The sequence below is a fragment of the Haemaphysalis longicornis genome, unplaced genomic scaffold (assembly GCF_048455015.1).
Source record: "Haemaphysalis longicornis isolate Haplotype H1 unplaced genomic scaffold, Haemaphysalis longicornis Haplotype H1 scaffold_2, whole genome shotgun sequence".
Lineage (NCBI taxonomy): Eukaryota > Metazoa > Arthropoda > Arachnida > Ixodida > Ixodidae > Haemaphysalis > Haemaphysalis longicornis.
Window position 1 is genome coordinate 34,481,991 of NW_027526295.1, and position 13,555 is coordinate 34,495,545.

General features: G+C 46.3%; 1 protein-coding gene across 1 annotated transcript in view; it reads right to left on the reverse strand.

Annotated features, from left to right (window-relative positions):
* LOC144167053 (uncharacterized) overlaps positions 1-13,002 on the reverse strand; it is a 33,928-nt gene extending 20,926 nt beyond the window's left edge. Inside the window, exon 1 of the mRNA XM_077696442.1 lies at positions 12,215-13,002. The gene's annotated coding sequence lies outside the window, so the exon portion shown is untranslated. The remainder of the gene's footprint in view (positions 1-12,214) is intronic.
* Between the last annotated feature and the right edge of the window lie 553 nt (positions 13,003-13,555).

Sequence of the window (13,555 nt, forward strand, 5' to 3'; positions counted from 1 at the left end):
TCTGGAGCTTTAATTTTACAATAACAAAACAAATTCGGTTAATCTTCTGCAGTAATATTGTTGCATTTTTGCAGCCAAAGCCAACTTTTCAGCCTGTTCGTGAGCCATGCCAAGGACAAGTGGAACGTGCCTGCCCGGTACATGACGGCACGCTCGCTGAAGTGCGGCTCCCCTAGACAGTGGTGCCAGATTTCCCTCTAGTGTATATTAGTATGAAACTCTATGGCGGGAGGAGCCATGCGCGAGGAGCAGTGACTGGACTGGACTGGATCAGATTGGATTGGTTTGGAAATCGTTTTACAAGAGTAAGCATGACAATAAGCTAATCCTATACAACCAGAAAACGTACGAATAACCAATTAAACCTTAGCTCACGCCACGTATATCCTGGCATACTCGAGCTAAGCCACTGCTATTTTTTTTTCAGTGCAATAAAGATTAGCAGCCTAGAAACTATTCACGGGCTTGCAATCGTTCTGGAGTTATCAAAACGTTTTTTTACTTGAAAATAACGTTTCTACAAAAATGAAAAGTCCGAAACGCACACTTGCCTTACATTTGTCAATCATATTGCATCTATCACAGAAAAAAGTGATCTTTTATAAATTCTTGACGACTTCCGCGTCCTATATCTGCAATATTTTGCCGGGCCAACGCCACATCCATCCCTTAGACCAGTGCAAAAATTTGTGACCTAACTAGAGTTGTCGAACATGCGGGTATAAACATTTGTGCGACTTTTGCTTCAATCGCTAAGTAAACCAAAGTCAGCCTTGCTCGTGGTAACAAATCCGTCCGCACAAATATCGGCCGTCATCTTCGCGAAGTGCGAAAGCTAATGAAGCTGCTCCTCTCCTTTCAATAAACTTGTTTTTTTTCAATTCCCCAATACATTATTTACTTTTGTAGAGTGCTACATTTAGTTCAATTGAAAGTAAAATGTTTTCAACAGCACATGCTCTGGTGAAAGTAGAGAACAGCGGTAGATAGGTAACTATTTTCGAGCTGTTTAGTCGATCATTTAACGGCGGAAGCTCACTTATAGTTTCAGACCCCTTTTATACTTCGATTCTCGATGTGCAGCAAGACTAAAAATACTTAGCTGATATTCACGAAACTGCTTGCACGTGATGTATAGTAAAAATAGTGATTGATCTGCCCCTGCGTTCAGTTTATTCTCTGCAAAGAGAACGATCTGAAAGCTAAAGCGCCGGCTCACCAAAGCTGCTTTTCGGTATCGTACGAACAACTAACTTTGTAAATCAGGGGCCATTTTTTTACTCGCAATGCCAAGGATTGCTACAATGGCAGTTATTCTGATGGAAAAATAACTGCCGCATGGTCTACTTCATTTCGATTGATAGCAACGCGATGTCGGATTGTCCCTAACTCCATTATACTGGCCAAACGTTGGTGGGAGCTCTAATTTGGAAATAACAGTGCGAAATAAAACGCTACCACGCGCATTTGAAGGCGGCCCTCAGCGACTGCCGGTTCTAGCGCGGCCGCTTCCGTTCCATCACGTACGTCACGTACGGCCGCCGGTAATGGCCGCCTTTCTTATTCAGTTTCGGTTCCGCAAACGCCAATGTCGTGAGCCTTTTGGGTCGCCCGCGCTCATGTTTGAAACGTAGCATTTGCATTTCGCACTCTTTTTATGTGTACTATTAGGTGACATTATTTTGACGTTGTCGAAAATTTGAGTGCAGGTGGCCTCTAAAGAGAAATGCGGAGAGCCTCATTGAGAGTTATCTTGGTAGAAGTAAGCAGTATGTAATGATCGGTTAATATGCATCAGAATATCAAATCACAAAAAAATGATGTCCCACAAGGTTCCATTTAGGACCTTTTCTCTTTCTGCTTTATATAAATGACGTCTGCAGTGTATGTTTTTCACTGGGGGATCTTGATATCATAGTGACGGATCTTGATATCGTAGTGACCGATTGGCTTAAGGAACTCTCCGCTTGGCTTTTGAGATATCATGTGGAATTTAAAAAAAGCAGACAAAATACGTAAATTTCAGAGCTCCAAACACTCCTCTGGATAAGAATTAAAAACTCTATTTTTCAAATGAATCTACTCAATCTGAGAACAGTATAATATTTCCTGGCGTATATTTTGATGAATTTTTTACGTGGAACAAACATAACAAGGAATTATTACTGAAGCTATCAAAAGTTACTCGTGCACTATGGAAACTCGGTGATGAAATTCCCGAGAGTTTCAGGTTAACCGTTTATTACACAATGTATCAATCACAATTAAATAAATCGGTCTAATGTTTTTAAGTTAACTATATGCAGAAAAAAGCTATTCGGGCTCTAGGAAATATAGGTTAGCGACAGACTACAACACAATTAAAAAAACACATGAAATACTGAATATCCAACAGCTACAGATGTACAAGCTCGCATCATATGTATACATGGAAATCCGCAAATATCTGCAGGAATTTCAGCAAACGTATCTTTTAACGAATGATGGTTTCCCATTCAGAAAAATAAACTGCCCATTACCCCGTGTAAGAACACGCTATGGCTTTAAGAGACTCCGTTATCTCATTCGTAATTTCCTGAAAGAAAATTCAGATATCGCGGACATTATCGAAACGTGTCTTCCAAATTCTTTTTGGTGAATATTGGGAAAATGGTCTGAAAAATCTGTGTTTTGACATGTTTTATAACAACATGTAGCTATTGGCATCCTCTGTTTTTATGTAGCTTCTTCTTTTGTATAAATAATTTCCTCTGTGAATTTTGGTGCTTTGTAAATTAAATCTGAGAAAAGTGTTGTGCAATGATTCGTTGTATCATGCGAAGTATTGCAAGTGTTCTTAATTGTTTGTTTTCTTGGTTACCAGTTGCACTGAATTTTTATTTTGGTATCTAGTAACTTTGTGCTGCTGCTGTCTCTACAGGGAATAGGGACCTAGTCAGGTACTAATGCGTATCCTTCGTCCCTTTACCCTTCGTATTTTTTTGTGAAAATCGAAACTCAAAAAAAGAGAACAAAAAAAGAAAGTTGTTTTCTAGAACCAATGCAATTTAGTTTCCGTTTCAGAATACCAAGGTTAGTGTTAGAAAACTCGCTGTAACTCATGTTTCAGCGAGTTTTCACAAATAATCATGATAGGAACAAGATTTTTCTACCGTGTTTATCATAGGAATGTTTGCGGAGCCTCAAAATATAAAGAGAAAAAATTTGGGTGTTTCTTTTAATCAACTTTTCAGAGCGGCCTATTACCTTAACAAAACAAAACATGACATAGAGTGTTCAATTTGGCGCATTTAGTCACAGTTCCATTTGGTTCATCGCGTAGCTGAATGGCGCTTGTAACGGGACGGGGCCGCTTGCATACCACCCAAGGTTTACAGATGGGGCGTGGAAGAACGGGCCCACTCCTACGAAACTGCGCCTGCTATTCGGTGGCGCACTCAGGCGCACACAATGGTGGAGTCCTGCGATTCCTACTCACCATCCTCAATCCCGCACTCTTCGCAGCGCGTCCTAGCGCGTGGAATTACTTTTCGCGCTCGATTCATACACGACGCGGGCGATGCGGCCTACGCTGGTTTACTCTACTTCCCTGTTCATACCCGAACAAAGAAAAGGGAGCGAATGAGAATGGCGACAAGCCCACGCGAGCGTGCAGTGCACGCAGGCCGACGCGATGGTGGTAGCATCGCCACCCCCGTTACGGTTCGTTAGATGCCGGCGCGAGCGAATCCCTGTGAAAGGCGTAGCGTGGACGAAGGAGCGCTTGCGCAACGATTACTCGCTCTGTTATCCCTGCGTGCACCACGGCGTTCGGCCGGCGTAGGGTAATGCCCTGTTGTGCAGCGCTCTTTCAAGAAAGCGACCCCATCGCCGCCGGCCTTTTACTCGCGCCAGCGCGTCGCGAGCGAATCTCGCAGTATTTCTCCAAATCGAGCGGCAGCGAGTCTGATGGCGAGCGTTTCTCCAGCAATTTCGCTTGAGAAAACAGCTCGCCACACTTCTGTTTTTGCAGCGCTATTTTTTTTTTTTTGCAGCGCGTTGTTGTGCGCTGGAGGCACTGCAATGGCCGCGATGGCATCCCGAAATAGATATGCCGTTCTAGTGTTTTAGTTTCCCCCTCCCACGCGAAGATGCGGGAGAGTGCTCACAACCCTGCGCGTAAAAAACGTGGTGAAAATTTCGTGAGAGTGCTGAGACTGCTCTTCGAACTTCTAAAGCGCTGTACCCACTGTACATGTGGGCTACAAAAATGGGGCAGTGCACGATGTGCGAAAAAGTAAACAAATACTTGATATGCACACGTCGAACTTAATGGTTTCATTGTGTCATATCAGGAGACCTAACAAACCCAAGAAAGCGCTGTAAAAGCCACGTGCGTCTATCGACGCAAGCAGAGTTAGTTTCGCATTGTGCTTGGGAACTCAATGTGACAGTAGACCTTGTACGATGCTCCAGATTTGCGATATGCTAGAATGACTGTACGTAGCAAAATATCGTCCTCATTTTGTTTGCCACCCAAGTGAGAGGCAGGTTACGGTCCTGATCAGTAGTGATAAATGGCCGTGAAGACAATTACAAGTTTGGTCCATTAGAAAGACTGCTTTGTTTTGATAACGATGTCAAGTTTACCGCAAGCATAAATGAATAATGAGAGCAGAATAACGGAAACAGATTAAGCGGAGTAATCGGGAAAAGAATGAAACAGTGCCGCTTCCCCAGGGACAGTATGGTGTTTGTGCAATTGGCGGACGCCAAATAACGTGACTGGGAGATCACGGGCGGCCTCTAGTTCTTTTTGATCGTATCGCACTAATGGTAGCGTGCAGTTAACACACTGGTAATTATGTTTCCACGCTGATCTATATTACGTCCCTCCTGCCCATGACAAGTCACTGCAGTGCAAAAAGTTCTTCATATTTATTGCATTCTTCTATTTTTAAAGAAATGTCTTTCGTGGCTGGAAGAGACATGAGTGGTTTAACCTGAGACAACCAGCCGTGAAAGATGGTAACGCCGCGTGCACATCTATTGCAGTTTGGTCTTTGTGTGACATTTTATTTTTTATTTATCGTTAACCTTTCAAGAGGCAAACAATATGGGCCGTGTGTGTCCTATCGATAGCCCGTCAATTGTAACTTCTGCTGGTCTATTTTATTTTGTTTTCTCTCGTGTATCTGCCCGTTTTGAATTTATTTGCGTAAAGTTTTGCCGACTTGCGACCCTATTCATCAACAAGAATTGGCATGGGTAACGGGAAAGTTGGTTCAAATGACCATGAGGTTAGAATTGCTTGGTGATGCATACTTCAACACGCAGCGCATTGAAGTATGCACAGGACAAGAGAAGGGGAGGACACTAGCGTTCGTCTTTGTCCCTTGTCTTGTCATTTATTTACTTTTGCGCAACGTCAAGTTGACTACATTGACCCGCCGTTGTCCATTGTGGGGCAGCGGTGTCATGGTCGATCGCCTAATCATGGACAAGATGTCATGTGGTGCTTAAGTCCCACTGGGTCACATGGGGGAGAGTGGGTGTGTGCGTGGGTGGCTGTGTAACCTGCCATCACATGCTGTTTTCGTTCCACTCCATTCTGAAGGGCAGTTATTCCTGAATCGTTTTGCACGTCGCTGGCCCGCCTCTGACGCGCCAATCTGCCAATCGGGTTTTCTTCGGTGAGACCGACCCATCGTTCTGCGTTTTGTGTGCCCCTTTAGGTCGACGTCGAACGGTGACCAAACGAGTCAAGAGCAATCTGTTTTGGCTTGTGTCACCTACAGCCAACAGCTGTCGATTAGGCCAGTTGCATTTGGGTGGTCGCTGAGACAACCTACAAGGAATACGCGCATGAAATAAAAATAAATGTTTTCTCCATTTCTCTTTGCCTTTTGAGCGTTCGTAGTACGTCCAGGGAACGGTGATTATGGCCCTGGTGTGGTATATACAATCGCTCATTGATTTCCATGAAAAATCAGCGGTAGTCATTACGCGTCGTCAGTGCAACGCTCTTTCAGATTGTTTGTCGATTTATTTGATTAAATTGTTGCAGGCACCATGTGGGCCGAAACACGGGCTCGGTCACGAAATCGACGATCCTTTTATACGGCGGCCTGTCCAACCTTCGGCGCCTTCGCGCAGGGCGGCCCGTGTCCCGATGGGTGGCTCTTGAGCGTCCGGGCGTGACCAAGCCTCAGGTAAGCGGGTTAAGTATCGACGACGGCATCGGTGGTGCGCCGTTGTCAACATTCGAGACGCGGTTTCCTCTTTCACACGCCCCGCTTCTCCGCTCGGCCGCCCAAGCGATGGCGCGTCCGCGAATGTATTAGCCGAGCGGTGGGCGCGAGTGTTCGGCAAACCTAGACGCCATGACGGATCGGCGATAGCGCCTTTAGCGGTCTTTAGAGGTGTACCCTTAAAGGAAAAGGCGTGTTAGGGTAGGCTTTGAAGCAGGCGTGCGCGCATCAAACTTTGAATTATACGCCAGTTTAAGCTGGGGGGGATATGCCACCTCGCCTGTTTATAGACTTGAAAGATTGAACCTCCGCTGCGGATGACTAACTTCATGCATTTAGAAGTCGCCGTGTCTTTAATCTCCGGTTCGTATCGTACCGCACTGTGGCTGAGAGAAAGGCAGCATGTTCCCAGGGAAAGGAGATTCGGTAAGGCACTTTGTTACGCGTGAATTCACGGCATTCTATTCAGGATTCGACTCACTCCCACGCTGCTACAAGAATGGCCGCCTCAGAATAGAAGCCCCCTTTTCGCTATTTGGAGCTCTATCCGGCTTCTTCACTGAAGCGTGGACTGAAACCCAATACGTGAAGCGGTTTGCATGCCGATCCTGATAACTTTGTGCCGGGCAGTTTACTACAACGTCCCATAGCGAGGATTGTTTACAGGTCTTGGTTTTAAAGTTCGGAGGTAAACCCAATGCATAAAAGTGCACTAACGGATAACCTGGAGTTTAAATGAAAAACGTCACATTACAAACGTGTACCTATTTCTTTTTATTTTCGAAGTGACTAGAAACGTCACACTACGCATGGTGGAGTGTTACGTTTACCACCGTGCTAACCCAGCTCGGACGATAACCGTCTTTGCAACCGCATTAAATCAAATCTCAGGGTGCTGTTCAGGTTGCGAAAGTTCTGTACAAGGCTTTTTCTGCTTTAACATCTGTTTCACACAAACGAAGTATTCCGCTAACGTGAGGCAGCACGCAACGTCCACATCCGCCACCCTGCTCACCCAATCTATTAGCTATAGTGGCGTGGTCTTTCAAACGCACCCTGCTGAAATTTCAAAAACTTTTGAGCAGGTTCATAAGTTATCTGACGGAGCATAGCACTATTATCTGGCCGGAGTTCTTAGCGGTCTTTTATTCTAAGTTCAGGATGAACTCATTCCCTACCTTATGAAAGCATTCCAGATCTGGATAGAAGTTCAAAAAAGTGTTGCAGAGCATTGCACTTGATTTAGAATCACATCTTTGTGTTACAAGACGAGTACGGATTCCTTGGCGAGTTGACGTTACTCTGTAGAAAACTTCATAGCGTATGCGCATGAGGACAAGAATAGAAACCAGTAAAGAAAGAAAAGAAAAGAAAGTAAGCACTCCGTGGTGTCCCTGGTTTCTTTTCTTGTCCTCGTCCGCTCGCGCAATAAATTTTTCCGCAATTATTTTTGATGTTGTGCATTTTCACCAATATATTTCGGAAAAAAAGGCTGAACGTGGGACCTTTAAGGAGATTTGGGAAATTCTCCTCCGACAGCGAGCACAAACGCAAATCCGTCTACCGGCGAACTGCGACTCACGCGCCCATTGAAATGTATATGGTGCTCGCGAAGATTGAAAGCACTCATAACCACCGCAGCACGCCCTATGTAGGATCTTTTTCAATTGTCTTATTTTGTGTAAAACTGTACGGTTGATAAGGCGCAAGCCCTTAAAACACACTCCCGGATTTCCTGAGACGTCTTACGCAGTCTTCACGGTGAGTAAAGGCTTATGCGGCACTTTTCTTGATGGAAGCAAAAACAATGTGTGAATCCATATCTTCCCAAGTCACGTGTTAAGAAGCACAGGCTGTCTAAACTGGCCCGAAGCCGTACTCTGCTGCAGCGCGCAACGTGTGGAAGTTGCGGCGCGTAAAACTCCGATTTGGTTGTGATGGTGCCAGGAACAGTCGAGGTCCGTTATGTTTGACATAAAGGAGATTTCAATAAAACTTGACCAATAATGGGTCGCGCTGAAAAAGCGTGCACGAGAAACCACTCGTATATGTCCAAACAGTCGCACAAAATACTTCCACATTAACAGCCACTGAGCAAAAACAGGCCTCGGGGAAATTGGTCAACGACCCTATTTGGAGCCAGCCAACTTTTCCACGTTTGACGTGTGCTTTCGCACGTTCTCGTCTTCCAAAATCGCTCACTGAAGCAGGACATATAAGTGTGGTGACTTATTTATTTTAGGCTACCGCGATTGTGTCTCAACCTAAATAAGACGCTTCGTCCTTTCCTCGCTTCCTGCGTTGTCTGGAAACGCAAAGGGAGATTGACGAAGGGCCAATCGTCAGCTTTTTCCTATTACTTTCTGCCTCGGAATGATGGGAAATCTAGAGCGGTTCAATGCACATCATTCTATGTTGAGATGATCTTTTCGTAGGAGCTCAAAACTCCGATTGTTACATCTCTTCTATCAACCTGGTGAACTTTTTAAGATGTTAGAGCCCTTTATTGCCGCAACTGAAATGAAGGCGTCGCTAAAATGCAGTGATATCCGATACATGCGGCCATACACATTCGGGCATACAAAATGTCTGGCATTTGAAGAACGCTAAAGAGGGGGAAGTGAATGATGTTTTTCTTGGAAACAATGCTTTCAAGTTGGTTGCTGCGCTCACAGCTTCGATAGTTGATTGGTTCACTACTCGTGAATCTGAAATATGAACGAGTTTCACTCGCTATATTCGAAGATTTTCAAATTATGAAGAAAGTGTGTCGGCGCACTCCCTGTCAAATCAAACGTGGGGTGGACGATGAAACCCTGCGGAGGGCAAAGAGAAAATTGGCACGAACCACTCGCCCGATGCAAAAACAAATTACAGCATGGAACAAAGCCATTTCAGTGAACTGGAAAAGCACACTGAGTTAGATTTCAATCTATTTAAAAGAAACATCAGAAAAGATAAGTCGCCATTTTGGCCCCGCGAAGTTTTATGCCCAGCGAAGTAGTTAAAAAAACCTACAACTGCTGGCAGGCGTACGAATTGCTGTATCGCTAGAGGGTACTGGTAGCGGAAGTCGCCGTGACGGTAGTGGCAAGCCGTGACGGGTTCCACTGCCAACTTCAGCGGGTTGATGCCGACAACTCCATGCAACTAAATCCCGGGTTTATACTTGGAATTGCTACGAAAGGCCCACGTAGTTTTTGCCTGCAACCATGGAGCTTCTAAGCATTAGCCGTTGTCCTTCCAACTAGAACCACGGCAGAAGGAACACCGTATAAGAGATAACTTCCAAGGAACACTCGTCTTCTTACGTGCTTCTTAAGGCAATAACCTGGAGATCCTTCTTGAAGAAAGTGTGGCTACGTATCAATAACTTTGCTGTTACACCGTATGTACGTCTCTTTCATCGCTTTCGTTTCTCTGTCTTACGGATCGAACTACGTCAGCAAGCAGACTGGACCATCCCCTTAAGTTTTTATGTGCTATAAACGAAGGAACAAGGACCACTTTAGTGCCCCGGCCGGAAACACGCGTAGATACACATTGGTAGCACATCTAGATGCTACAGTGCAGACTGGGGCTGAAATCCCGTCGGCCCAGACACGTGTTTTGTATTTACTCTTTACAGCGCAGCCATTTTCGTGGCCACACAAGAACTCCAACAACGACGGTGCTTCGCAGAATGAAGCACTTAAGGATTTTCTCTTAATAACCGTGGGACAGTTTAGAGAGTTACCAAATACGCTAGGTTTTTTCTCTGTCTGCTAGTAATTCATTTCCATGTTCCGCAGTTTTACCTACTGCGTGACGCCCCACTGGCCGCTGTGCCACACATGGGTGCGGAGTTAACGATTCGGAACGCGTGCCCTGAACGGGCTTATCCGCGCTTCGTTGCGTCGCTCAACCATACCGGCCCCAATTTACCACTCGTACGTCGTGAAAGACCATTGAAAATGAAATTAGCGGCCCGCGTCTGTAGGTAGGCACAATGCTGAATGATATTCTGAAGTTGTGTGTCTTTCTGGAGCTTAGCGTTAACTTGCTTGTTCTTTTGTCTTGTTCGCCAAATCCCTTGACGATTCCCCTGTCGTCTGAGAAGAAACCACGCCGCCGCCTCTTTCGTTTCAAGAACGCAGCGAAGGATCGTGAACACAATGCCATTAAGCACCTTTATGTGCTTGCGGGCCTGTGACGGAAGACAACATCTATTCCTATATTTTTAGTCTTCAACGTACCCTCTAACAAGTGGAAAGGAAACATTTCTTGACTTCAATAATGAAAAGCGAACTGTTCTATATTTTGCTCGTGTGAACAGGCATGGAAACAAACGTTACACTAATTCGCGCACGAAGCAGTATGCCTGGGTAAGGAAAGCCAGGAGGCTTATGCTTAACGCAGCTTCCCAGCTTCGTTTTCTTCTCAAGATGACGTCAGGTATACATACGTACCCTAGTTATTGATACAGAATCTGTCGAGACAACGTCTGTTATCACTGCATTTTCGATAGGGCTTTTTGTTTTTTTCCGACTTCAATCCACAATGCGGGATTTTACAAAGTGCTTTGCAACCCAATTACGTAAATGTACACTGACGGTTTTAAATTTGAAGTCTTTGAACCGAAGCTGCGCCAGAGCACCCAGGCACACCGCCGTGACGGTCTGAGTACGCTTTACTCCTTGGGGTCTTTAAAGAAGACCAGGGCAAAAAAGAAACCTGCCCATTTCTCGCAGGCACTAGGTACAAGTTAAAAACGGCCATGTCTCATGGAATGTACCACTCAGCCGAAGCCAAGGGATGCAGATGTCAAGTGCACGTGCGTTTTGAAAGGAGGATGGCTCCGAGCCAGCCTAGTTGGAATTCATACATCTTGACAAATAGCGCACACAAAAGGGAGCAAGAAAAAGAAACGCGGACAGGCGCTTCTAACAACTGAAATCTTATTGAAAAAAAAACAGGCATTTATACCCCAAAGTGCTCCGCACAACACTGCAAGAAAGAATCTCACGGCGTACACATCCAAACTTGTTCACTCTAGGTAATTTCATACGCACGAAGATTCCAATGAGATCTCCTTATCTGACAATGCTAAGGAAGGGTGTTTTATACAATCTTCATTGTGACGAAAAAGGCGCAAAGCCTCTACAATCTGTTGATATTTTATTATGATATTTGAGCAGGATGACAGTGTTTTCAATTAAGGGTGTGATTCCACACTCTCTGCAATGTGAGGCCAAATGTGCGCACGGGCCTCGTTTTAGGCTGGACCATTGTTCTCTTAATCTTGTATCATTAAACGTGCCCGTTTGCCCGATGTACACGTTACCGCGCGCCATCGGCACCATATTAACAACCCTTTTTTCCACAATCAACGAAGTATTTACCATGACTCAAAGTACATTCATCCTTTACATCGTTCATGCCGGCGTATTTTATTTTACTCTGCGACAAACACTTCTCCCGTTTGTGCCCTTTAGCGCGAAAATTCTTGCGTTTGAAACAAATTAAAGCTTCCTCCTATCTGTGGTGTCAGAACTCCGGAGGACTGCGACCAACGTTGAATCAATGAACACCAGTTCCGCATGTTTCTTCTTGCATTGCAAATTTTTTTAAAACGTAGATTCAATTGAGATTTGCGCCGGGCTCTGCAAGTAGAATTACCTATGAATTGATGATGATGGTTGGTGTTTTATGGCGCAAGGCCAACGAGGGCAAAGAGCGCCAGAATTACCTCTGAATTGCTCTTTGGTCGCATTGAATCATCTGTGCATTACTGGTAATGAGGTTTATTGAAAAGTCTAATTTTGGAAGCAGTGAAGAGAATTGCGTTTCCGAAGTGGGACAACCTGCTCCTCTTTGCACAACAATGTGATGGCAAAATATTAACCCCCACGTTCTTTGGAAATATAATGTTCATTTTAACGCTTGTTCAGCAGATGTCTGCTTTGCTTACTCGCTTAGGCGCGCGCGAGGTCGGGCACACTTACCTAGTGGCTTCTAGTGTAGCCGAAAGGCCTCACAACTCAGCGGGTGTCTTCGGCAGCGACACGCACGCGGCCCAATCAGGCGAAGTCCGGACGATCGCGCGAAAGGCGGACGGAAAGTGAAGACGCCGCCGGCAACCGAGCGAAGCGCGAGAGCACGTCGACGAACGGCGTGAAGGGAACAGCCCCAGAGAACGTTCCGCCCGGATCAGAGTGCGAACAGGCGTCAGGCACGAACGTTTGCAAACTAGCACTCCTCGGAAAGTCTTGAAGTCGCGCCTAGTCCAGTGGCATGTACCGCACAGTCACGCACACACACAACCGATGGTGAAACACGGGTGGTCGTTGCCGGCACGGGTTATTCTTCGTGGCTGGAAGGACGACTGTTAGTAGTGAGGAGCTGTGGCGTAGTAGTAGCCCGCGCGTAGTGCGACTGACAGGCCCTTGGCGGCCGCCCATGCTTTTTCTGGGCCGCCCGGCGAGGAAGACCCAATTCGGCCGTCCAATGCCTCGGGAGCCTCAACCTCCTCTTCTTAGCGCGGGGTCACACGTTCGCCGGGGAGCCCTCCTTCTCTCGGCCGCCGCTTGCTTACCTCTTAATCCTGGTCGGGCCTCTCGCTTTTTCATTCTTTTGCCGCCGCTCGAAGCCAGCGGGCAGGCGACAACGGGAAGCGACAAGCTGATTCCAGGTCTTGGTGTGGATGCACTGTGACCAATGGCTGCTGGATACGGCACTGCGTGCCGGAATACGGCGGCCGGAACGGCATTGCCGCCGACACCGACCTGCTCCTCCGACGCGTGTTCGCTCTCGTCGTGCTCCGCTAAATTAGATGCGGAGGATAATGTTTTTCTTTCTTTGTGGCTGCGCCCCTTACGCATGTATGTATGCATGTATGGGTGCACGTGCTCACGGCCAGACGCCGGTACCGGGCCGCTGCTGCCGTCAGCACGCGGAGCAGACGCGCTTTGGAGCAGAGCAAAAGTAGGCGACGACAGTATGCGGCGGCGAAAAGCCCGCAGACGGGTTTCTCCCATCCGAAAGAACGGGACGTCATTTCTGGCCGGCTTCTTTGGTCACGAAACAAGGGGCGTCTTCTCTGATAATGCACTGTGCCGTGTGGCCGGCGTTCACGCGGCGTACGAAGCGGCAGAAGGAATTGCCGGGGCGCAGTGTGTATGGGAGTTTCTCATCGACGGGTTGGTCGACTGTTCACTGCTGTTCGAGTGGTGTTCTAAAAGTTGTTTTAGTCACTTTGCGCACTGGAATTCTCGGCTACATAGACAATTGCTGTTCTTCTAGAAAATTTTACGGGTATTTTTTGTATATTCTCCTGTCGTTTGCGG